This window comes from Strix aluco, chromosome 1 (genome assembly GCF_031877795.1).
Source record: "Strix aluco isolate bStrAlu1 chromosome 1, bStrAlu1.hap1, whole genome shotgun sequence".
Classification (NCBI taxonomy): Eukaryota; Metazoa; Chordata; class Aves; order Strigiformes; family Strigidae; genus Strix; species Strix aluco.
This window is the reverse complement of record NC_133931.1, coordinates 162,068,455-162,094,355: the sequence shown is the minus strand read 5'-3', so window position 1 is coordinate 162,094,355 and position 25,901 is coordinate 162,068,455. Positions and strand designations below refer to the sequence as shown.

Below are 25,901 nucleotides of genomic sequence, written 5' to 3'. Positions count from 1 at the left end.
ACATTGTACTGAAGTGACACTAACTTGATCTGTGTTTCTGACTATTCGGTTTCAGGTATTCATACTTCTTATCTAATGAAGGCTTCATTCTCCCGGCAGCTGGATGAAGTATTCTTTACATGCAGTTGATTTTCTTGACATTAACAGATTTGTACGTAAAGAAAACAGAGTGGCATACAAAGCAGCAAACATAGTTGGGGGGGATGTTCAGCTATAAACCACCAAATGGTTAGTTGGGTCCTTTAGCCCTGACCTAAATATCAGATGCCAAAAAAATACAGCAGCATTTTCAGCATCGTTAAAAAAAAAAAAAAAAAAAAAAAATTAATTGTCTTGCTTGGTAATCAGTGCAAAAAATAACTTGACATTAGAGTGGAAACTTCAGCTAAGAAAATTATTCAATCAGATCTCTTGGTAGTGGATTCTGATATTATCAGTTCTGACACCCAGCAACTATTCAGAGACAAACGCATTCTATCCCAATTAGTCCGTCCCTTGTTGTAATCTAAATAATCTTGCAGGCATTTTTAACATCTATGTATTCTCGTTTCTTGTTTTGTTCTTAAAAAAGAGAGAAACCAACTCCTCAGATCAGCAGCCAATTTAATACACTTTCAAGGTAATATGTACAGCGTATACCACAACAAAACCACAGTATGATGCCAGCACAATCTTTAAGAAAGTTTTCCCCTCAATCTCTGCAGAAAGCAGCCTTAAAAGAAAGCAGGGATTAGAGAGAGCTGGAAGGTAGGGAGGGGACTTACCTCAAACCCAGCCAAGCGGAAATCAGAGCAGTAATTCTACAAGTCGGCAGAGTACACTTTTAGAGCTATAATGGTGTGAAGAAGTGCTGGGCAGCATTGCCTGAAGGCAGCACTAATACACTGATGACTAATGACTGGGCCATGCAGACAATGAATTTGGGGGTTGAAAACTAACAGAAACCATGCAGTACCTTGACAAATGGGCTTTCAAAATTTCATTCATTGAATAACCTTTAAGCACAAAATTGGCTCAAGTTCTCTCGGGAATAACATGACACATGTTGTTGGACAATAAGTATTTTCCTTTTTAATTAAAACTATTACACCAAATACATAAACATGATTACAGTGAATAAAACATAAGAGTTAACTATTTAGCAGCTAGAAAAGAAGACCTGAATTTGAGGTGCAACACCATTCGTTCAGAAGGGTCAACAAATCCCGGGGTTAACTACCTGATTCACTGAAATTCACCCTTGACAGAGTACATTTTCCCTTCTTTGACACTTAAAGGAGAATGAGAACTTCAAAGGTATGTTTAATGAGCTGCTACAAATACAATTGGTTAAAAGAGGCTCAGAAATTATGTACTAAAAGCTGCATTGTGCTCAGAATTACAACTGAAAAAGTCTCGTTTTAAAGAGCCCGGTCAAAGTCAAGCCCCCATAAAACAAATCAAGCCTCCTATAAACTTTGTAACCTTGTGTACTGACAAACACATTAAAACAACAGAATCCCTCTTTAAAGGAGCTCTTTTTTTCAGTGCAACTCGACTTCCAATTTGAAAATAGCAATTCTGGCCATTTTTACAGACAGAATGAAATAGCTAAAGTGTCTCTAAATTAACAAGTACCACTTGCCATAGACAGCATCGCCTTTAGCAGCTCCTAAAAACTTCAGAAAAGGATCTTAAAACAGGAAGCTTAGTGAGCTCATAAAACTGTTGTTGGAGCCAGGAACACATAGCATATTTAATCTGCAAACTGTGAGAGTCTACAATGATTTCAGCAAGATCTGAGGCATGCCCTCAAGGTTTGCTGGGATCTGGGATTAGGGAGTTGATAAGAACCCTCTACTGCCCATGGACATGTTTTTCTTCTGCAGTTAAACACAAATGCATAGAGACGTTTGACTGCTGCTTGGCGTTACTGCTCAAGTTATATAAAAGCTTTGCAGCTCCTTTTGCTGTCAATATATCAAAGTTTAAAAAAAATCATCAAAGTGTGAAATTTCATTTAAAGTCTTTGCCAGTCTACAGCTCTATTTCACAGACCTATCAAATAAAAGTAAAGATGAAAAATGCACTGAAAGAACTTGAAAAGTTTGCAGCAGCACCCATGCCCTATTTTTGTTTATTCTGTCTCATTTTATTTGATTTTAAAGTATAACAAATCAATTCCCTTATAAAAATGACAAAGTCTAAAGGGAGGACGTCTATAAAACCTATGGTTAAAAGACAACTTGAAATCATTATTACAGCTGAACCTTTTGTTGAATAAAAAGCTTCCTCTGTAGCCATTTTAGCATTTTAATTGCCTAACTGCAAGTTGGCAGAAAATTTCTTGAATCTTCCAAAACAATCAGAGTGACTACAGAATATGAGTGCCAGAAAAACTAAAGCCTTCTTCAAAGTATTCTTTAGCTAGGGATTTACAACAATTGCATAAAGAAGAAAAGTCTGACTTTTAAGATAATCTACTATAGTCTAAAAGCATTAACATTCCATTACTAAGGTTTTCCTGAGGATTTCATGACTCATTGATTCACTTTTCCTTCAAGTCTGCTTTTTCTTTGTACATTACTATCTCCATATAGTTGAGTGCATGCAACACTGATCATTAAACTGCTTCCTTCCATAACTCCAAATAAATCCTGCTTTAATAACCATCAGATTCCTTATTTATCAGGCAAAGATGACTAACTTTTCTCTAACACTCTGCAGCACAAAAATATGCCATTCCTTCCTTGAATGCGCAGGATGAAATTCAGACACGCTGCGGAGTGCAGGTAATGGAACAGCTTTCCCCAAAACGGGGCAGGAAGTGTAACTGAAACTTTTATGGGTCAGTATCAAATGCACACATTTATCTCGTTAAAAAATTAAGTAACCTGCAAGATGAACAAACCATAATGATATCTCAAAACTTGAGTATTTTGGTTTCTCCAACCCCGAATCCAGAATAAACAGAACTGATTTATAACCATCAATACTTTAATTTCTTAGTTACAAAACGTTTTTGTGTTTGAAAATGCACAATGTATCTTTCACAACTGAAGAATACTTATAGCAGTAGATGCTGTCTTGGCCACTGCACGCCTTCTAAAGACAAAAACATTACTCCACTTAAGCAGGAAAATGCAGGTGATGTCTTTGTTTCGTAGTACTTCCGCAGAAATGCTTTGGTAAAACAGCATGTCCTGCTGAAAACCATGTGCAATCATCGGAATGCAAGAGTGCATTCATTTAGGCACCTTAAGCCACAGTTTTACTTCCACTGCTCCTTAAAAGAATATATATACACTGAGGGAGTCCTTTTCTTACTCATTCTTCTTACTCATTCAAAATCACATAATCCTGCTTTTAAAGAAATAATCCTCCCCCTTAAAACAGCCTTCTCTCATAGTTACTATTATTTATGGTTTTAGAACTGGGCTACACACCAAACTGAAAGTATTTACATACTAGCTAGTTAAACCCAAACATTCATTATATAAACAAACTCTCAGGAGGCTGCCTACAGTTTACATTGCTAAACTCATTCACCATTACTTTTAATATATATTTCCTCAACTGAAATACAGTGGTGTGGACACGGCAATTTTTACATTTTAAGGTTACTTTACTTTTAAAACACTGCATTTGTCTTCCTTCAAAATAATCGTGACATATGTAATTAAGAAACTGTCAGATCATTATTAATTTTTAATAAAGGACGTAAATGAAATAATTATAGGAATCAATCAGTGAGGCACCTTTCCAAATTACAATGCAATTGCACAAATATTCAAACTACTTAAGGCCATTTCTTGCAGGTATCTCGCTGAACACCACATCAAAACCAATTTTGTAACACTGAGAAACTTCGTGGCTTCTCACTGTTCCACCGACTTTTAAACGGTTTTCAAAACAGACACCTACATCACGCACAGAAAGAGGGGCAGCCGTGCCCTCTTAAAAATGTTTGTTGATTTAACCAGCCACATATCTCAAGGCCTCTGAAAAAATTTCGCTTTCAAGTTTTTCTGTAGCCCACACAAAAGACATGAAGTCTGCACACTGAAGCTTAAAAAATCACGTCTACTGAGCCTTGAAAAATCAAGCGGGAAGTAGCAGGGGCGCGACGGCGATGAGTATTTTGCTGTGGGTTGCTACCTAATACTCCTTTAGTGAAGTAGCCTCTAAAACGTGACACTGTATATCAAACGGACAGCTATCCGTACCTTGGACTAAAAGGCTCTTTGAGATCCGTACAGTCCATCATTTCAAACTGAAGTGGCAGCTGGAAAATGTGGAACAGCTGGCAAGGAGCTGAGAGAAAATGTTTTACATAAATATATCTACATACAAACTGGCAGAAGGCCACGGACACCCTACCCACAGGACCGGATCAAAACTACGCACCAGAGGGTTAAAAAGAAAATCTCGGGGGTGAGGTGGGGGGTGGGTATTTCCTTTTACCTTTTCTCTTCACGTGGTGCGAGGATTTGGGAGCGGGCGCCGGAGCGCCGGCGAGCCCGTCCGGAGGCGCAGGAGCCGTGCCAGCGCCCCGGCTTCGCGGGCTTAATTAAAACCGCGGAGGATCCTTTCTCCTCAAAAACCCTTCGAAGTTGCGCGATGCGAGGGGCCGGGCCGCGGTGCCGGCCCGGGGCGGCTCCGAGGAGCTTCCCCGGGCGCCCCCCCACCCCACCCCCGCCCTCCCGCCCGGCGGCAGCCGCCCCGCTCCTCCCGCCCGGCCCCGGCCTGACCCCCTGCCAGCGGCGAGCAGCGGCGCCCCACACCGCGCCCGCCCCCCACACCGAAAGGCGCCCGCGCCCCCTCGCACCCACCCCCGGCCCGGACGCAACTTTCCCCTCAGGGAGCGGCCAGCAGGGAGCGAGCGGTCGGCCCCGGGCGCCCCTCCAGGGGTGACAGCGCCTTCTCCCCCGCGCCTCTCGCCTTTCCCCCTGCAAAGTTTGCGCCCGCCCGCCCGCCTCACGGGCGTGAAAACGGCCTGGAGTTGCTCGGGGAAGCGGGCGGGGGGGGGAATAAAAAAACAGCTGCCGCTCGCAAATCGGCAGCTCCGCCGCGGGACGTGACCGGCCGAGCCCGGGCGGCGCGGCCCGGCCCGGAGCGGCGACTGCCCCCGCCTCTGCCCGCACCCCCCGCTCCCTCCCGCGCTCTGTGACAGCCATTTTGGGGGTTAGAGACCTCGCTCCCCCCCCACCCCGCCTCCAAGTTAAGGCAGCGGGCAGGGGGCCGGGAGCGGGGAAGGAGCGCTGGGAGACGAGAAGAAAGTGGCCCGGAGCAGAGCCCGGGGAACAAAGAACTTCTCGCCCAAGTGGGTACGTACCTGCCGCCGCCGCCGCTGCCGCCGCCGAGCCCCCGCGCTGCCCATGGGCGAGGGCCGGGGCCGCCGCGGCTCGCCCCCGCGCCGCTCCCCCGGCTAGCGGGGCCGGCCCCCGCCGCGGCCGGCGGGCATGCTCCGGGGCGGGGAGGCGGGGGGGGACGGGGACACACACCCCGACACGGGACACAGGCGGGACGGGGGCGGCAGCGAGGGCCGGCGGGTGTTGGCGGTGGTTGCTTTATCCCTGCCCGCCTCCCGCGGGGAGCAGCCCGCGCCTCTGCCGCGGTGGGGAGGGGGGGGAGTGGGGGGGGGTGCGCGGATCCGACATCAGTTTCAGTGATCTTGTAATCTGATCCCTTCTGACTCACTCGCACTGACTGACATTTCTGATTTGGTTCAACAAAAAGAGCGGGGGGGAGGAGAAAAACAAGAAGAGGGGGAGCAAAAGAAAAAAAAAAAAAAAAAAAAAACGAGTCCGCCGCCTGATATGAAGCAGTTTTGGGAGGGAAGGGGGGACCCCTCCGTCCCGTCCCGTCCCCGGCCAGCCCCGCCGCCGCCGCCCGGCATTGTTTTGCTCCGGTGCGGCCACCGAAGGAGGGGAATAAACACATCGCGCCGAGATACTCACGTGTCGGAAAAGTTGTCCCTTTTGCTTTCCTCCCTCTCGCACACTCCTCTCCGCCGCCTCCTGCAAGTTTTACAGATGTTGCAGGGCTCCTCGCCGCCGCCCCCTCTTCCCGGCGCTGCCCTCTGGATCAGAGCAGGGGAAAGGCTCTTTAGGGATAACTCCTAATTCAAACACCCTCCGCTAAACTTTCCCCCCTCCCTCCCCTTCCTTTCAGCGGCGGAGAGGGCTCCGCTCTCCTTCCCCCCCTTCCCCCCGCCCGCTCGGGACGCGGCCGCTGCTGCCCGGGCCCGGCGGGAAGCGGGGCCGCCTGCCTGGGGGAGCGGCGGAGGGCTGCGCCCCGGGGTGCGGGTCGGGCCGCGGCCTGGCGGGCTGCGACGCGGGCTCTCGGCATGACACCCCCGCTCCCCCCTTCCTCCTCCTCCTCCCACCCCCCCCTCGCCATCCCCCCGGCCCGGCCCGGCCCGCCCCGGCGGCGGCCCGAAGGCGGCGACACCCCGCCCACAGCCGGGAGGCAGCGCGGGGCGACGGCGGCCCCCCCCGGAGCGGCCCCCCTCCGCCGCGGGTCTGCTTCCTCCCTCTCCCCCCCGTCCTCGTCCTCCTCTCCCGCTCCATCCTTCAGCTCAGCCTGCATCTGCAGCCCCGTTTCCCCGCGCACCGGTGCGCTGGACGCCGCTTTCTCCCGCCCTGAGGGGCCGGGGCCTTCCCCACCCCCTAAAAAATCGGGGCTTTTGAGGGGAAAACGTGTCCTCCGGGTGGGTTTTCAGTGTGCGCTGCGGCTTCTGGGTTCGCCTTTGCTCTGGCGCCGCAGGCTGCCTTGAATGACGGACTTCAAGGAAAGTTTCACCTAAGCCATGTGACGCTGAAAAATAGCACTTTCGGGGAAAAAAGGCAAGCGCTTGGGCGAGGGGAAGGGTGCCAGTGGCGCCTTCGCCTGCTCCTCCTGTGCCAGCCCTCCCCGGCGCTCTGCCGGGCTCCTCCGGCCTTCACCTCAGGCTGCCCATCGCCCCTGCCCCATGGCCAGCCCCCCCCGGCTCCCCCAGTGCTCCCCCACAGCAGTGCAGGTCACAAATAGCAGCAGCCGGGATGCCAAAACTTATTTGTTCCAGCGTGTCCATCCTTGGGGACATGATATATCCCCACAAGACACCTTGCCTTTTCCTAGTCCCGCAGATTGCTCCCCTGATACTAAAACAGTCGGAGAAACCATAAATGAACGTTATCACAAGCATTTTCCATCAAGTCCAAAGGTGGGGCTGGCTCTTGGAAAAAGCATTTATATTTAAGTTGTTGCCATCACAATGTCAAATACTTCATATGCACCTTTGTTCCTAACCTGGCTCACAACAGAGCCAAAGAAAGATTTGTTACTGATGGAAATGATTTAACAAGGTACCTAAGCTCGAGCTACCCTGAGCGTTGAGGAAGTCCCACAAAAAACAATGGTTTTTGAAGAAAGGCGTGTTTGCTGGTGGAAATGAGAGACTAGCCTTTGATGCTGTGCATTTCGTAAACCTTCCCTTAATTTTGCCACTGAAAGTGTTCATAATTTTACAACAAAATAAAGCTGCGGGTATTCTGTGGTTTGGGGCGACTTGGTTCATGAGTTTTTTTAAAAACAAGGAAAAGCGGTCTTATCTGACTATATCACACCACTGCACATCCAAATTCCTTTGGACTCAGTGTTGGGTTTTTTTTCTGACTGGGAAATCTCTGGGTGCAAAAGGATAGCTTTGGAGAGATGCCTCTAATTTATGGATGTCACAGGCGTGGTCAGACCAATGGCACGGGCAATCCCAGGGATGCTGATTTGTGTGCACCTTTCACAGCACCAGGCCCGTCCACCCTGACTTTCCGAACAGACACGGTACTCGGATGCTTTCACGGCGAGTAAGAGGCGCACATCATCCAACCTGCCACTCGCGCCCGGGCCGGCAAGATCCCCAACACCAGACTCCCGTGTGCCGCGGGGAGTTAAAGGCCAGCACAGGGACACGGTGGGAAGGACGGCAGGCTGTGACCTGGTGCCACGGCTGCCTAACAGGCGATTTCACCCTGTGCCAACAGGCAGAAGGAGCAGCCCTTGGTTGCCCAACCGATACTGCTGACAGGCGTAGCGCTACGTGGGGAGGAGGCATGTGCAACAGCAGGATCTGAACACAGATATCAAGAGCTGATATTCTCTTCCACCTTTTTTCGTCTCATAGAACTTCATTTTCCGGTCCCATTTTTCTGCTAAGATGTTGGCTGTTTCATGATATTATGATAATAGTACTATGGTACTACGGATGTTTTGTTTTAGATAGATGTATATATACTGGGGGGGGGGGGGGGGGGGGGGTGTACCGAATTTTTAGGCAAACCTCTGGTCCCTTTAGAGATCCGTTTAGAGCAATATGATACCTTCAGCTCATCGTTCCCTTCTCTCTTTTTCTGCCTATTGACTATTCCTTTGTATTTTTGCAATCAATTTTTTTCTTAAACTATTTTTTCCTCAAACTATTTTTTCGTCTTTGCATAATTAAAGCCCTTAAAAGTAACAGGGGAAATCAACCAACATACAAAGTGTTACTTCATAAAAGAAACAAATTAATGTGGAAGATCCTGTTTGTCTAACCATTTATAATTCAGTATTGGTGATCTTAAGATACTGCTTTTAAAAATAGGTAGAAAAGATGTTCAAACAGGGGCATCATTTTAAATTGAGCATGGCCCTTCAAATCAGTATTCCTCTTAGACTTTTGAAAAAAAGAATTCCTATTTCCTGAGAGTTTGGACATCTTGTCACATCATAAAACTATATTTCATCCTCCTTTTTTTTTTTTTTTTCAATTGTGATTCACACCAACTCTTTTCAAGGCACATATTTCTGATTTAAGGAAAAAACCCCAAACCTTTCACTACACTCAACTCACACCAAAATCAAGACATTCAAGAAATTTTAAAAACTAAAGAGCAGATAGAATGCTTTGAGCTCTGCTTACAAAAAAAAAAAAAAAAAATACTCCTGGTGCATTTCTGAGCAGTGAAAGTCTTGAGAGAAGGGAAACACAGAAACAACAACCAAGGTTTCTGCCCGTGCCTGTCTGAATGGCCAGGCCAAGCAGAAAATAAAAACCGACGGAGAGTGGGTGACATTTGCCATTTGAAATGTATTGTAAATGTTTCAACACCTTGACAATGAAGCGCATAACAGAAGCTTAGAGCATCCAAGACCCTTCAGCTAAACAAAATGAAAATGGGCAGCTCTGTTTAGGGAGGTGCCTTTCTTAACATCTTTCATGTCTGCTTCAGAGGAATCATACTTGAAAGTCGCAAGACAAAAACTATATATTAACATAATGTAATGATTTTTCCACACATCTGGATAGCCCCTCCAAGAGAAGCTGACCTCTGAGACTTGTCTGTGATGTTTCCCTGCAAATAGGAATTGGCTCTTGCAGAAGACCTGTTGACCGGTGCCAAAACCCATTTCTCTGACAGAAGATACCACAACCACAGGACGTTTCCACCATAAGTTATATCACACACAATACTTCTGCATTTCTTCAGCCTACCTTATGTCCCCACTTCTTCTCAGCCTATGCCTTGAAAATTACAGGCCTTCAGGCTGTGGGCTTATATTCCCTTTTTGCTGCACCCGTTGTTCCAGGAAAGCACAATCAGAAGGAGCCAGGCGCTCTGCTGACATAAGCTGCAATGCAAAAGACCTGATACTAAGTCACACCAAGAGCTGGTCTCCTCACCACTCCCAGTTGCACCACCCTCCACTTTCTCTCCAATCCCAGTGAATACTCCTCTGGACGCATTCAAGGACCTTAACTGTTGCTGGTTATCCAGGTGCCACCCACTAGCAGACAAAGCTATCAAGATTGTCACGTTTTTGCCAAGAGGCAAATACCTTATTGGAATAAATTCTATGAAATGGGCACATCTGCCGTGCTTTCCCAGGGGCAGCCTCAGCTGGAGCGCTAGAATATAGAGCAATAGCACCAATTTCTGATCATTTGTGCAATATCCATCACCAGAGAACTTGGCCAGTGCATCTTACTCCCACCCATGCAACCCCCTTGATGCCTGGCTGCCTGGTACAGATATGAGGGATATGAGGTGGTACCACGTCAAAATCTTCAGTCTGCAGAAGGAGCAGCTGGGGGTACAGGGAAAGGTGCATGGCCTAAGGTGGGATGCAGAAGTGGGGTGTGGAGGTGACCACAGTTGGGAGGGATGTAAAGGTCAGGGCAAAAATCTTACCTGCAGTACTAACTGTAGGGAAGATGTGGGGAAGGCAAATGGGATGCGTCCTGAGTAGGGAAAGAACTAATTAGTTGGAATCTCTTAGTTTTGAAAGAAATTATATACTGATGTATCACTGCACACTAGACTAATTTAGGTCTCCAGCAGAAGCCAAATTTCTTTTACTTTTCTGTGAGAAAGGCAGTATAGTACCTGCTATATTCCCAGAGGAAGACTGCGAAATGGGCTACTGAGCTCTAATAAAAATTTGGAGCCAATATCAAGATTTTTCTTGCAGTCTGCTTGATTAATGGCAATATAACGTAACATTATCATGTCGTGGAACATACTTCAACTTAGATAAATATTGCAGACCTGAATTATTAGTCAGGGAATTTTGTTACTGTATTGTAATTCTTTGCATTTCATTTATGGTCTTATGAATTTCACTATCGGTTTGCCATTCAGGTTTTATTTTGCAGACACATTTCAGTTTCCAGCCTCACAGAGAATTTTTGTTTTGCTTTAGATTCTTTCATTATTTGTATTTTTGATTGTTATTAGTGCCATTGGAAAGAATGGAAAATTGTCAGCCAATATCCAGATTTTTCAAAACAACAACCCTCATTCAAGAGTCCGAATTTTCTAAGGATGCTCACTGTAGCCCTTCACAGACTTGGACATACATCATTTCTTCTGGTGGTCCTTAGCAAGGAGCCTCTGCGTCTTTCTACTTCTTCTGTTAACACTGGGGATCTTGCTAGATTTCAGTGGAAGAAGGACTGATCCCTAGTGATCAGGATTATCTTTCTACTCTAGCAGATCATCTCTTATCCACCATCGTCTTTCTCTGAATGTCTAATCTAACTAACCTAGCTAGCTATTTATACCATATTCATCACTAGGTTTTTTGAATGCTGTACAAAAAAATTAAATGGGTCAAGGCCCAGTGATATTTTTTTTAATCTCCTTCCATCTTAAATATATAAGGATATATTTTTTAAAAAAAAATATTTTTTAACTCTGCTGTTATTGCTGGAGGGAAACTAAGGCAAAGAGCTGGGTTTTACACATGGACAAAAAAAGCATTAGTTTCTGCAGAAATTTCTGTATTTTGGGCTGGCTACGTAGAAGGTCTGAGCTCTCCAGCTCTTAAATATAAACCTTTCTTCAAGATACTTTTACCCACTTTGACTTCAGGTGTATGGTTGCATTAAGACACTTCATTATTATGAACATCATTTTCATAAGAAGAATGTTTTCTTCTTCCAAGAAATTTGAACTGCTGCTCTTTGGTGTGAGATATTCTTGTATATGACCATAAACATACCAAACAAACAAGCAGAGGGAGTTTCCTTTGTTTGCTGTTTAAAAGCACCCCTACATGTTAATTACCAGGCAGGGAGCATACAGGGAAAAGCACGGTCTCTCTAACAGGCTACATCCAATAAAGACACCAAAATCATAACATTCCATGCAGAATAAGCATAAATAATCTGTTTATCTCCTTTTTGCCATGCTATAATAAGAAATGAATTGCTGACGGTGCTGATATTTAGGTTATTATAATTAGATAGATCATCATTAACATCCCCTTTAAATGATCTGGGATACTTTCAACCCCTCTCTAGAGAATTGTCTCAGCTTCTCTCCCGACTGAGCCGTCAAACTACATGTGAAAGGATTTAGCAGTATTTTGCAGTGGGTAGTCACAAGTCCTACTCCAGGAGATGCACTTTATATAGACTCTTCTAGCAGAATTTAAACCAGTTCCTCGAATGAAATAATCTTTATCAGAAAAAAGACAGTTTTTCCTAGCATATCCAATCCTACTTTAACATTGCCTAGTACAGTTGTGTCAGTCATGGGTGGGAAATATCGCATATATAAAGGATCCGTCAAAATGTCTTTTTTTTTTTTCAGTTGTTGATGCAGTGATTTGGAAACACATATTCTGAGGTGAAACACAGCATTCAGACCCTCCCCTAGGAAATGACTAGGTTTTTCCCTAAGCCTTAAATCTACTAGCCAACATTTTAAAGTTAAAGCATTCTCAAATACCATGGAAAGCTTGCAGTTTTCAGACTTTTCGTCAGCCTCTTAAATAATTTTTTCAATAGCTGGTGGATGCCCATTGTCATAGTTCAAATGCACAGAGAAGGGCTTTGTTTACTTTTTTTAATGGCAAAAGGAAAACCAGGTAAACAGCATCTAAGTAATTTCATCTTGGCCTTACATATCTCTAACGAGACTGCTTAGTGAGCATTTGCCAATGTCTCATCCATGAAGTGTTAATGCTCTACTACTACACTACTAGCAGAGCATCCCCAGTTAAAGTTGTCCTCAGTAAAGTGTGACAATAACCTTTGTAAATCAGGTAGCATTCCATGGGCATTAAGGAGCCCCTGAGAACTGCTAGTTTATCCTTCAGCCACCTGGGTGCAAACTCCAATCTAGTCAGGAATCCAGCCGGTTTACTGGCCTTAATCTGTCCTTGCTGGACATTTGTCCTTACAGAAAGATACAGCGCAACATATTTGACGGTATTTAGGCAGGAGACATCTGAGATTAGTGAATCTAAGGCATGAATTTCTCATCCACCAAGATCTCATGTGATAAATCTATCTATATCTACCTCTCTCAAGCTCTGTCTCGCATCTATCCGTTTATACCAGTTGCTGGCTTAGTCTCATTGTGAATGGGACACTAAGCTGTGCACCCACCAAATGGATCAAATAAAATGCAAATACTTCACCAGATGATACTTTGAAGGGACTGTGGTGACTTTGCCCCCACCTTTACCCCTGGCATCATGCCCCGTATCAGGCTACATTTCAGAAAGACACTAAATCTCACTTCATAGCTTCTAGTACTGGATCTCAAATGCCACACCACTTCAATATAAAGCTATTCTGTTGGTAGAGAGTCAGGACATCAAAAATTACTAACGAGCTTGAACAGTCAGGATTTATACCAGGTGTGATATTTTCTGTTCCCCTGCAGCCAGCATAAAACCAACACAAGCTCGCTCTGGTTAACTTAGCAGGAAGGTGGTCAGGTGTGAGCCAGCAGCATGCACAGCTCTCATTAACGACAGAGGATAACTGTCCCATGTACACCTACGCATACACGCACATATACAAAAACACAGCCTTTCATTTTCCCTATAGTTATTTTTCCTTGCATGTCATTTATATCAGACTATTTGAATTCTCCCTTCTCCGCTTCTGTAATGAAGAACATTCACGAGAGCCTGGGAGGAACTGATTAGCAGAAGACTTGCACTGTTTCACAAGGAAGTAACCTGAATTACACCTCTCTGTTCCTCAGATTGGAGGTTTGGGTAACGCCTCACTGGGAGACAAGAAGAAATCTGCAGCTTAAGTTCATGCAGTGTTGTTCAAAGGGAAGCAAAGACCTGACACTTTAGAAATGAAAAAATACATACATTGATGTGCCCTGTTCCTTTTACCGGGGCTTAATGATACACCCTTGCCTAAGTACCTTTGGCAAAACAAGCCAACCAAACGTGGGATCCCAGGATCACAACTGATCCCACAGCATGCCCCTCTTTTCTGAAAATATCCTCATATTTAGTTCTTTGGTACTACTTTTTAAATTTCTCAGTCGCAAAACTGAGAAAGATAAAATACAGTAAAGTTGAGGTCCCTCCATCCAGATTTGAGGTCCTGGACTGAAAGACTAAGCAAATAGTTCTCAAAATTACACCTAGTTAGTTAGACAAAGTGGAAGTTTGGGGAGGAGCCCCATGGATCAAAACCAGCCACCCCCAGCACCGGTCTGGCTGCAATCCCCCCCGCTAGCAGTCTGAAGTGGAATACAATGCCAGCTGGTAGCTAACAGTAACTGAACTTTCTGGCTTTTTTCAATGTCCTTCAGCAAGCCCGGGCATCCAGGGACCTGCAAGTCTTAAGTGAAAGCAGATGTCACATTTTGACCATTTGTGTCAAATATGAACCTTACCTCCCAATTCAGTATCAAGGCTCCCAGGTTTGACTGAAGTCGGTGGAATTTTTGCCATAGGCTTTGATGGGCATGAGGGACATAATTTCAACAGTGAATTCCGTTAAATTTCCTGGAGTTACCTGCACACTTAAAGTAAACGGTAATTTTTTGTATGTTTGCAGGATTTCATCCTAAGGAAGCTATTTGGAAAATAAGGAATAGAAGAGCCTTTTCCTTATGAAATTAGGATCCTTTGTCAACATGCCTCAAATCTGTCAACAGCTGGCAGAAATATCTAAAAAATACTTAACAAATTGGAAGAGCTGCATGTTATTTTGCTTGAACCCAAAAGGTTTCAGTCCTGCAGTGCTCAAGCAAACAAAAAGTCTGTGAAATTTTACTTGAATAAACATTGCAGGCTGGTGCTAACTTGTTATTGGTACTGACACAGCCCAGCAATTGGCCAACCAAGAAAACACCAGACAAGGAAAACAATGTGAGAGGTGCTATAATATATAGTCCTGCGTTTTGAGCCAGTAAGACAAAACCAAACACAAGTTTTGAAAAAAATCACCAGAGTTTTTAGGCAGGAAATATCACTTCACGGTCTTTACATTTACCCAGCACAGCTAGACCAATGCTTCATCAAAGGCACTAGAACATTTTACAATGGAGACCAACCATGGTTTTATGATTATCATCATCAGTTCAAGTAACCACCACAAATAGCTACAGAGAAAAAGCAAGCTTGCAGAATATCTCAAAGTGAAAAAATAAGCTATTAAAAATAAGACAAGCTAGAAAAAATCCCAAGCCACAAAGAATCGTACTAGGTATTCATTTTACATGCATTTAGGGTGAAGCACAATCCAAAGGAAGAATGCCAAATACCATAAATGTGCATCTATCCTCTATTCATTGTAAGCTTTCAACTTCTCCCTTTCCAAAAGCATAGCCGTCATGCAGATGGATGAGTCCTTTCTTTTTTCCTGGAGTTGTTTTACCCTCTCAATTTTATTCTGCCCTTGGGTTTTTTTTTGTTTAGCTTGTTGAGCTATTAAACTAGATTTAGAAATCAGATTCTTCTTACCTTTCAACACATTAGTTAATAGGAGCACAAATAGGGTCTAAACCATTTTCATTTTTATATAGCTTTCTGAATATATTGTGTGAATGATGCACATGGTACCACACAGTACATAATCACAATAGAGACATCAAAGTATTTGAAATCAGTGAATTTGGCTCTCATACGTCATGAGATGTGCTTAAAAAAGAAGATTAAACTACAACTGAAATACTACTGAAATCTCCTCAGTTCCTCTGGTTATTCAGTTAGTGAAGGGTACGCTGTAAAAATTGAAACTGCATTAGACTTGCAAGTTTTGCTTTGCAACTACGAAGGTGGGGAAGACACAGTTAAAGCAGAATGATAGCTGATGCTCACATGATTCTGGGATCTGGAGTTTGAAGAGAGAGAAATAAGTACTCACAAAACTCCACACGATATAGCTGGATACCTGAGCTAAGAAATGGAAATCTGAGGACACTGCACATGGGAATTTAACAAGGCTGACAGGAATCGAGGGAAGGTATTTTTGATCTTCCTAAGGAGATAAACCACAGGAAATTCATAAGCAGAAGACAGTAATGTGATCAAAAGATGACAGAGGGCTCTACTCGTCCTTGACCATATACAACTTCATGACTACTCATACCATAGCCCAGACTTAGATAAGATCAGCCAATGGATGGAAAACAGAGAAGTAAAGAAACAAGATAGAAACAATGCTGGTGAGCAGACAAGAGCTTTATGGAGAACGTGCAGCCATGATACTGTCTCCTTCACCTGAATGTATATAAAAGCACTTGGTCAGTGCACTCCACTGTTCACAAGAGTTAATCCTCACTCACACTTGTGAGCAAACGTCATGTCAACTCCACTTTAATGGGCTAAAAGCTCATCCTCCAGTTTGAACTTCCCATTTGGACATCCTTGACAGTCCCTGCGTTGCGATTCATCCCTCCTAAAACAGGCAACTAAGACAGGGTGGATGAATCAGTCTTTGGAAATCCAGGGCCAATTGATCTTGCCGTCTGCAAGGAAGTCACAGGAGAAGGTTAGGCACAGGCATCCAGCTGCCCCAGCGCTGCCTGGTGAGACAAATCCCACCTGGACTCTGACCTTCCAGCTCCCTGAGCAGTGCCTTCTTCCACCCGTGGTTCCTTCGTGGCAGCCAGTGACCTCACCTCCGACTTCTGCATTTGCCTTCTTCACCTTTGCCTGATAAAAGCGACCCATACAATGCTTCTACTATAATAACATAAAAAGAACCCTGCTCAAGAAGCCTTCTCAACAGCATAGACTACTGCTAGCAAATCAAGCCTGTCCTTTGTCCTCTGTACTGGCTTCCCAAAGAATCCCAAGGCAGGTGAGATTCCTGAGCTTACTGTAGCTAAAAACATGCCTAATGCTTCAAGGTGATAACCACAATAATAACATCATTCCTCAGACACACTGGAGCCTACTAGAGTGAACCTTGTTTGTATAGGAAACTGGGGTAAGGCAATCCTGAGAAACAATCCCTCCTGTCTTCTGTTCCAACACAAATCTGCGAGCTTCTACCTGCCATCTCCATACAGGGAAGAGAAGCACAAACAATTAAAAACAAATAGAAAACCTCCAACCGTCAAGGTAGACCTCCAAAGTCTGTGTGCAGTAAGACAATGAACAGGGTTTACTCAGCTCCATGGAGCCTGGAAAAGGTACGACTCGTGAGCAATATGGGGGACAAATCGTTCTGAGGTGGCGTAGAAGCAAGTTTAATTTACAGTTATAGCCCCCAAATCCCATTTAACAGGCCAAAGCGTGATGAATTTGTTCTACCATGTTGGGTTGTGTAAAAGGATGTGCTGAGCCCTAATATATGAGCAGTCTAATATCACTCACTATATCAAACCACTACAACTCCTTCTTTGAGAGCTCAGCCTACTCAAGGAGGTTACAGACAGCTAGCAATCTACCTTTGGTGTACAATCTTAGGTGAAATTGTATCACTCCTTTTATCTCTTCATAAAGAACAGAAGCAATGGCCAGAGAACACAGATTTTATTAAAAAATTCTTGGATCATGCATAAATTCTTTTGGTATTGATATTCTATATATACACCACACAACGTGCAGCGTAGCTTTATGGCCTAAGCCAGGCAATTTCCATGGAGCAGGGAGAAAATGTGTTGGCTTTAGCGTCACAGATGCATTATACATTTATACATACTATTCCGGTAAGCTTTTTATAAGCCCAGGTATCAAACTGTGATTGATTGGTGTGCTCTGCTCCTTCTGTCTGCTAAGGTCAGTGGGCCATATTCTGCAGTCCTTATCCAGTTGCCTCTCATGTTTTTTTACTGCCTCAGTCTGGGAGACATCAGTGAGAAAGCTGTCTTCAGCAAGAACAGCTGAATAAAAACTTCAAAAACTGGTCCTGTATTTGGTCTGCTATCTTTTGAAAAATCTGCTGAGACTTGTGGTAACAAAATGAGGCCGTAGCTTCTCCAGACCCTGAGTTTTGCACAGCACAGACTGAAACACAGAGCCAAATCAGCGGCAACTCCTTCCACGTCCCAGATAGCAAAAAACCATACAGGAGCCTGTTCTGCAGAGAAGGACGAGGACTCCCTGCCTCTTGCTGACCATGTAAAGAAATGAACTTTGCAGCGTGGCCTGCAAGCAGCAAACATGAGCCCCTCAGGGCTGGAAGAAGCTAAGGGAGTTACTGAGATGCCTTCCTCCCTAGGGCTCTGCCAGAGGTTCCCTCTCCTCCAGGGAGGGAGTGTCAGCAGGAATGCTGCTCCTGATGCTGAGCAGCCGCTTGGCAGAGGATGAGAGCCGTCCTTGCAGGTAGGTCGGCCTCAGGACGTGGTGGGGCTTTACAAATCAAAGCCAATGCCAGCACCACATGCTCAGAGCAAGGCAGCCCAGCCACAAGCCTTCTGAGCCAGCTTCCAAATATGCCTGAGACGGGGCCTTGGTGGGGGTGGGTGAGGCAGTGGTGAGTTTGCAGGTGGAAAAGGCATGAATCACAGGAATGAGGTCTGCTTTGGAGAAAAGGTAACTGGAGATAAATGCGAAGAAGAATGTCCTTCTCAATTAGTCTTGGATCCCAGTTACCCAGCAAGAAATTGAATGCTAACCAGAACTGGGAACATGAGTAATAGTAAGTGGCAGGTACACACCCTCCCAAAGGGGCAGATATTATCCCTACCATAACTCCTGATTGTTTTCTCGGTGTTATTAACAGCAACGCGCTCTTATCTGGATGGCACCGCAGCCAGCTGGCCCTTCCCCATGCCCCAACCTTGCATGCCAGGGGAGACAATCAACCAGCCCTTCTAACCAAATCAGTAAAGACAAAAAACAGAGCCGCGTTTTATCTGCAAAACCAAAGACACACAGCCACCCGTGCATCCTCACTACCTGCCTGATCTGCACGTAAAACAACCTGCTCCCTAAAGTGGGTCTGGCAGCTCCAGTGAGTGAAGGAGAAACTCTCTTGAGTTTAGGGTCAGGCAGATAAAGGACCTCAAGGTCCTTCCCACAGAGAAGCTTGTGGTGAGCTGATGGGCACACGTGTGGGCTGCTCTGCCTTGAGCAGGTTCCTCTGCACTTATTTCCAGGGCAGGTCAGTTGTGAAGCTAATTCTACTTTGACTCCATTTCATGGGCTGAGAAATCCCTTCTTTCTATGGAGGATAATATGCCTCTTCTTTTTTTTCTTTTTATTTTTTCTTTTTCTTTTATTTTTCTTTTCTTTTCTTTTTCTTTTTTTTTTTTCCCCCAGAACATCAAAGTTGGCCAAACATGTTCTGGTTTGTACGACAGACTCATAGTGATTTTCATCATCCTGGATAAAAGATATTAAACAGCAACGTTTTCCTGTTGAAGGAATTACGGGATTCATACAACAAAATCTCAATCTTTGTTACTTCTGGAGTTCTTTAGTGTACAACTGAAACCAGAGTACCACTCTGCTAGACAATACTTAGGAAGCTGAAGCTTATACCATTGAATCTATTTCAATACTATTCTCACTTTGCCTCACCTTTCAAAAAGCTGAAGATTTCACAATTTGTTTTTCTTAACTAAAAGAAAAAAAATATTTCCACCAAGGCACCCCTGATGACAACCAATGGCCTGCCAAGAAAAATAAAATAAAAATGTATTTCTCTGAAACAACGTTATCCTTCCCCACAATACTGACCTCTGAGACAAGGATTGCTTTGAAAGCATCATCTCCCTCATGCTATTTAAAGATGGGGGTAGGGAAAAGCTTTTCAAACAGTGTCAGGCTGGACATGGTCCACCTTTCATCATATTTCAAATGGATTGCCTTTGAAATGCAGGTAGAGTAAACCACCTGACTGACACCCACCTTCTCACATCATTTGCTAAGGTTTTTCTTATCATATAGAAGTGTTACATCTGTTACTGAAGATTCAAACATACAACGGTATAGAGACTCACATTTTCGCACACACAGATATACAGTATTTCTAGTCTAATACTAGGAAGACTCCAGATTTATTTGTGGCTAAGCCAGGGTCCAAATTTGGTGGGGGGAGAGTGCTTAAAAAGTTAGTATTTTCAAAGATAGACTATTTAGACAAACAAATCTTTTTAATTTTAATGCAAGATGAGTATCTAAATACCCAAGCTGGCTTTGAGAATGTCAGCCTTAATCTCTTTGTGAATAAGTTTCTAAATTTCCTTCTTTATAGTCCTTTATAGTGCTCAGAACTTTTCCTTGAGTAATTGTGTTACTGCATACAAACCAGGAGAACCTCAGTATAAATAGGCTGCTCTCATTTTGCTTTCCAACGTGAGTGACATAAAAAAAGAACATTTTTAATTCTCTAAAATGTTGGCATTGGGAAGGGATTCTTTAAAAACAAGTACGCTTGGTTTTCATCATACTCGAGCACGTCAGAGCAATTCTGCTGAACTCATTGAAATTATCTCTGTGTAAATCTGGTTTCAATGAGACAGACTCAAACTAAAACAAATAGGTATTTTTTAGTGGTCATTGTCAAGTTAATGTTTTTGATGAGCAAACTCAGAGGGCCAGACTTGTAACCAGTTTCAATGTCATTGCATCTGCTTACATTAGCGGTACATTTGGCTCAGAATCTTTTCAAGTGGTGTATTAGCCAGACAGTAGATCAATAAACAACACAGATAAACAAGTATCTTCTTTAGAAGTGTACAAGCATTTCTACAGAGGAGGGAATATGACCGTTCGGATGTTCTTTAAACTATAAACACGCCATTATCCAGATGTTTAATTCCCCTCTTAGAATGCACAGTAATAAATACAGATAAACACTTTTAAAAAAATCTGGCTAACATTCTTCAGAGGAGCTTATCAAACTATTATTTTTTCAAGGCAAGGAAATTCTATTTGCATTCCCGCTTCTTCATTACCACACACTTTATATTTTTGGTCAAATGATCCTCAAAGCTGAGTATCCTCAAGTCCCACAGGAGACAGGGAGCACCTTGGAGGGCTGGTGACCAAGCTGGCCACTCATTTAGCATCCTCAGCTATTTGCAGATTCAGCCATCATTTATCCAAGGGATGGGTTGTACACAAATAGACGGAATACAGTGACATAAATTCTCCAAGTCACTCTTTTTACGTCTTTACAAGACATCTTTTGAAAAGATTTTTGCTTATTTATGGATATTTTAATAGGCATAATGCAATTCTGCCCAAAATATCCACACAGGACACTCAGTAGGAATCTGTTCAGTGTTTATAGGAAACCCACTTCCATTAAGCAGCTGATCTTTGTCAGTCCCATGAGTGCTTACCATAAACAAGTTCACTGTATCTGTTCACACTGCCTATCTCTTGCCTTCCTCCTGCAATTTGCAGCACCACTGATATACCTGGAGCTTCTGAATCCATTTATTTTCCACCCTCTGGGTACTTACTGCCCTGGCAGGCTTTGCCCCATCACTTACAGTGGGAAAGGCTCTTAAAACCTTGTGCGGAATAGCTGGGGCCAGGCAAGGAAATTCAGCTCCAAGCTCAGAGATGGGGAAGTGACTGGTGATGGGAAGGATTCTTTAGGCAGTGATGGGAAGTGTTAGGAGGAGAGAAGGCATAGGAGTGGAAGGGAGTCAGATATCTGACTGGAAAACTCAGGAAATGTTAAAGAAAAAAAAAAAAAAAGGAGGTTAGAAATACATTAGTCCATGACTGGCACGCTTACATGAGTTAGTTACAGCAGTGGGATGAATTTGGGATGAAGGAGCTGGCTAATAGGTGAAGAACAGGAAGACTTTGATATTTAAAGAAAAAAAAAAAAAAAGCAAATGCAGTGGGAAAGGAATACATATTCTTTTGCTTTGACTCATTTCTTTTGCCTTTGTTTTTTTTTCAGTAAGACCTGGCAGGGATTTGCTCTGCCAGGGGCACTTCACTGTGCTACTCCTCACTGGTTGCACTGGTCCCATTTCCAGCTACGGACTGACTTGGGGGCATTGCTGAACCAACAGGAAGAGCTCTGCTGGGGGTATGGTCAGGACTGCAGACAGTGATGACCCAGGCAATTAAAATGCACGGAAGAAGCATGTATTTTCTACAAGCAGGAACCACTTTTATGAGTGTTCTGCCACAACTTCGTGCTGCACGAAGAGGCTGCGGTGGCACCCAGCTGCTACAAACACTTCGAAAGACCCTGTCTGTTTAGACACGTAAGAGTTTAAACTTAATTTTCCTAACCTTTCAGGTTCTAGTTACAGCTTCTTGGGAGGAAAGCATAATGACTTCTTCATTTCTGTAAATGCTACAATTTCAAATTTCAGGAACTCTCGCTTTTAATATTTTTCTTCCTTTGGCTATTTTCTGTTCCTTTTTTTCCCCCTACATGTTTGGAGATTGTCCAAAGAAATTAATTAAACTTGAAGGACATGATATTTGTTTCTTGTTTCAACCTCTTTCCCAGATTCCTGCTGCTGGGCGTTGCCCTTAATTAACAGCATTTTTGTTTGAAATCACATACTTAATGATCCCTATGTTCTCACTCTTTTGTTTGGTTTAGGTTTTTCCTATTTCCTTCTTCTGTTTCTTTTTTTTGTTTTGTTGTTGTTGAAAAATTTAGGTTTATTTATTTGCAAAGACTATACTGTTTATCCAAGTGAATAGTATCTTTAAGTGGAAAAAGAAAAGCCAGGCCAATTTTGCTGCTTCTTTACTGTCTCAGCTTAATAGCTCTGTGGTTTCTACTTTTTTTTTCTTTTTGTGTGTGTTTCTAATTCCAGCTGTGCAACACACATCAAACCAGTCTGTGGTTATACTTCTTGGTAAACTATACTACTTAACATTTCATTTAAAAAACAATTAGTCTTTCTTCCCTCCAAGAAAACAAAATGAAACTACAATAATATTCTTTCAGTTATATCCACAGATACTGACTAATTGATTTCCGCTGTACATTAAAAAAGCATTTTTCTGTTTTGTTGGCAGCTCCAGATCTTTTTAATTTAATTAATGTTTCAAAAGGTAAACTGATTCAATTAGGATAACTTTTCAATGGAAATAGTGAGATGCAGAAGAAACGTTTTTCAAAGTTAGTTGAAGGATCTTGTGTGACTTCCCTGTGAGAGCAAAGCAGCCCATTTTAAATCAGCTGAGTTTCATCAATAAAATGAGAACGGGTCCTAGTAGAATCACTCTGGAGCTGAGCTGTTTGCAAAAATATTTTATTTCCCATGGCAATTTTAAAAGACTTTATTTATTTTAATATAAAGACACTTTTTTCCCCCCATAGGCAGCCCCAATTTTGTCAAAAACAGCAAACAAAACATTTTTCTAAAAAATACCTGATGAACTCTTTAAGGGTGCAAAATCAAGAGGAATTCTTGCAATAGAGAACTGATGTGACTGGAGTATAAAATGTTTAGGGCTGCATTATGCCTTGAACAGAAAATAGTGTTAGGCCACCTTCCTACAAAGTTTTGTTCCTCAGGGCCTCCTTTGTTGTAGGGGGACGATAACACGCTGCCAATCTGCCCAGTGACCATCTGAGATAGGCAGCACCTATGCGAGGTGACCTACTGCCACCAGTAACTGGACAGTCATGCTGACACTCCTTTCACATCCCTCCTCACCCTCCTGCTCCGCAAACACAGCAGGAAAAGCACTGCTCCTCTTGTGTGTGAGGATGGACAGTGACTTCACATCAGGACCAGCATGAGGAGACCCAGCCAGCTTGGGCAGTGCAAGCTGAGGACTCTGAGGTCTGGAAGAGCCCAGGACTAACACCTCCCAGCTTTAAAGCCCCTACCCACTTTAATTGTTTACAAGAGCAGCAACACTGTTTTATGGGACCCAAAAATTATCCTCTCTTCCTCATTAGGAGTGAGATAACGTTACTCTGAAACCAGCAAGAAACAGTAACTCTACTTGCCATGTTCAAAACCAGTCTCTTTTTAAGTGCAGGCTTATACAGTCCCTGCTGGAGCCCCCAAACCCAGGAAAATCTGTTCTTTGTTAAGGCTTTGAGTCATACGCCATTCATCTGCGTGCACGGGATCCCACTGATACTGGCTTATGGGACTGACACGCAGAACAAAACCAGTGTGTAGCCCCTTTCATGCTGCATTTCTCCAGTGGACACTGCTCAACCTTAAGCTGTAAATGGCTTAAAAGGCAGGCCCTGCCTGTCTCATGATTCATGACCAAACCTCCCACTGATGCCACCAAGGAGGGGCATGTAGGAAATGCAGGATCTGTTGCCAGTTCTTATTAATTACATTATTATATTATTATATATATTATTTATTATTATTATATCGTGTGAGTTATAGTATCTCCTTCAAAAAAATAATTTTCTTAATCATCAGGAATGACATCTCCTTCTGGTGAAGACAACAAGTCAGCTAAAAGATGGATGGGGAAATGACCTCCTGCTTTCACCTCTGAAGTGACTAGGTAATCATTTGTCTTTCTTGTAAAGCAGGAATCATATTCCTTTTACATTTGATAAAGGAAATGGAACACATCCAGCAAAAAACACTAGCCATCCTCCAGCAGACCACAGAAGTCAGACGGATGCCAGCACTGAAGGAGACTTGCTTAGGTGGACTTGGGAAAACTACTGAAAAGAGCTTTTCCAGAATTCACCCCCCTCCTCCAGTTGTGCAATGGAGAATTACAAAGTCTCTGAGAACATGAGCTAGCGGAGTGTGCATGACACTCTGAAATGCCTACATAGCGAAACCTAAAGGACTGGGTTTTACAGAGTGGTCAGCCAAAGAGACTTTTTGTTGAAGATGTAGTATTTGTAACTTGATAATCTGCTTGAGAAATGTGATGAAGAAGTTGTTCCTGGAACTATTTTAAACTGCCTTGGAGCCTGCATGTGTATTTGCAGCTGAACAGTTAAAATAAATTCGTGTCAGCAAAACACCAATGTCTTCATTAGTTGAGCTTGATGCATAAGACAAAGCCTGTCTCTCCTCTCAAGCTCAGCCTTTTGGCTAACAGGCCAGACAGCATCGTTGACAATACAAATTAGTGACTAATTCCTTTCACACACCTTGATAAGGAGATAAGATAAAACCAGACACACTACAGGTGTTTACACTGGTGTGACCCCTTGGTATCCTTGATCATACCATGTCCTGCTCTGCTCATCTGCCAAGCACTACCAATACATCTGTATTTAGAAGTCATTGGCTGAGGATACCGGGGGCAGGAGGGGAGGATGACCACTCCTCACACACAGTAATATTGCTCAGACTATGAAACAGTGAAAGGTGGATCCCTCTTTTCTCCTGCTGAGGGTGGGCCATGGTGGTGAAGGAATATGAGTTGGACAGGGACAGGGAGAGGAACAAAGCTAAACAAAAGGATTTCCTCCCTGAAACAGGAAAAGGGGGACTCTTTCAGCTCCCAACCCTGTCACATCATTCAATGATCCAAATGGAAAATCTTTAATTCATCCTTGGGGCAGGAAGCAGGATTCACTACTCCTGTGTTGAGGCAAGTCCCCTCCAACACCTTTACTATCTCAATCCTGAAAAATGCTAATCAGACTCAACGGTATCAGCCATAAGAGCAGTTTACTACTTGGTATTGGAAAGAAATTTACTCTATCAGCTCCTTAACAAATCAGGCAAGTCCACAGTCACCCTCCTTCCCTCTCTACCCCTGCTCCAAATTCCCACTGGGAACAGATGTTCAAGGCTCCCTGTTCCACCATCACCGTTCCTGTATTGCATCTAGTTTTTATATGACATTCATGGACTGAGGATAGTTACAGTTCTGGTAAGAAGATCATGTATTCAATATGCCTCATGACATCCCACATAAAGCCGTACCAGCATGTTTTCAGAAGGTAGAAGGAAGGTGCAAATACAATAGAAATAATAATCAAGCAACCTTAAGCAGTGGGGGAAGGAAGTGAGCTAATTTCCAAATGCTCAGTGCCCAGTCATGGAGACCGAGGGCAGGTAAACAGGAAAAGAGAGGAAGGAGGAGGTCATTACACCTTTGGCTAGAGAAGCTTTCAGGGCAGTTGTTTGGAGCAGCTACTGCTCTTAAGAGGTGAGGAAAGATGTAGGCTGAAGGACTGTCCGAGGCAGGCTAGTCCTTGAACGGGTTATGGAGTCCATATAGCCAGCCATGTAAGTCAGCTGAAACGTTGTGATGACTTAACATTATTGTTAGATGTTTATTAAGACTACGTGTAGTCC

At 43.7% G+C, this 25,901-nt stretch overlaps 1 protein-coding gene and 1 long non-coding RNA gene across 2 annotated transcripts in view; one reads left to right on the top strand and one right to left on the bottom strand.

Annotated features, from left to right (window-relative positions):
* GLI3 (GLI family zinc finger 3) overlaps positions 1–6,021 on the bottom strand; it is a 208,799-nt gene extending 202,778 nt beyond the window's left edge. Inside the window, exon 1 of the mRNA XM_074843243.1 lies at positions 5,940–6,021. The gene's annotated coding sequence lies outside the window, so the exon portion shown is untranslated. The remainder of the gene's footprint in view (positions 1–5,939) is intronic.
* On the top strand, positions 5,120–24,610 carry LOC141931292 (uncharacterized). The gene is made up of 3 exons (XR_012625539.1): positions 5,120–5,306; positions 21,584–21,896; positions 24,048–24,610. It is a non-coding gene; the product is annotated as an uncharacterized LOC141931292 (long non-coding RNA).
* The last annotated feature ends 1,291 nt before the right edge of the window (positions 24,611–25,901 follow it).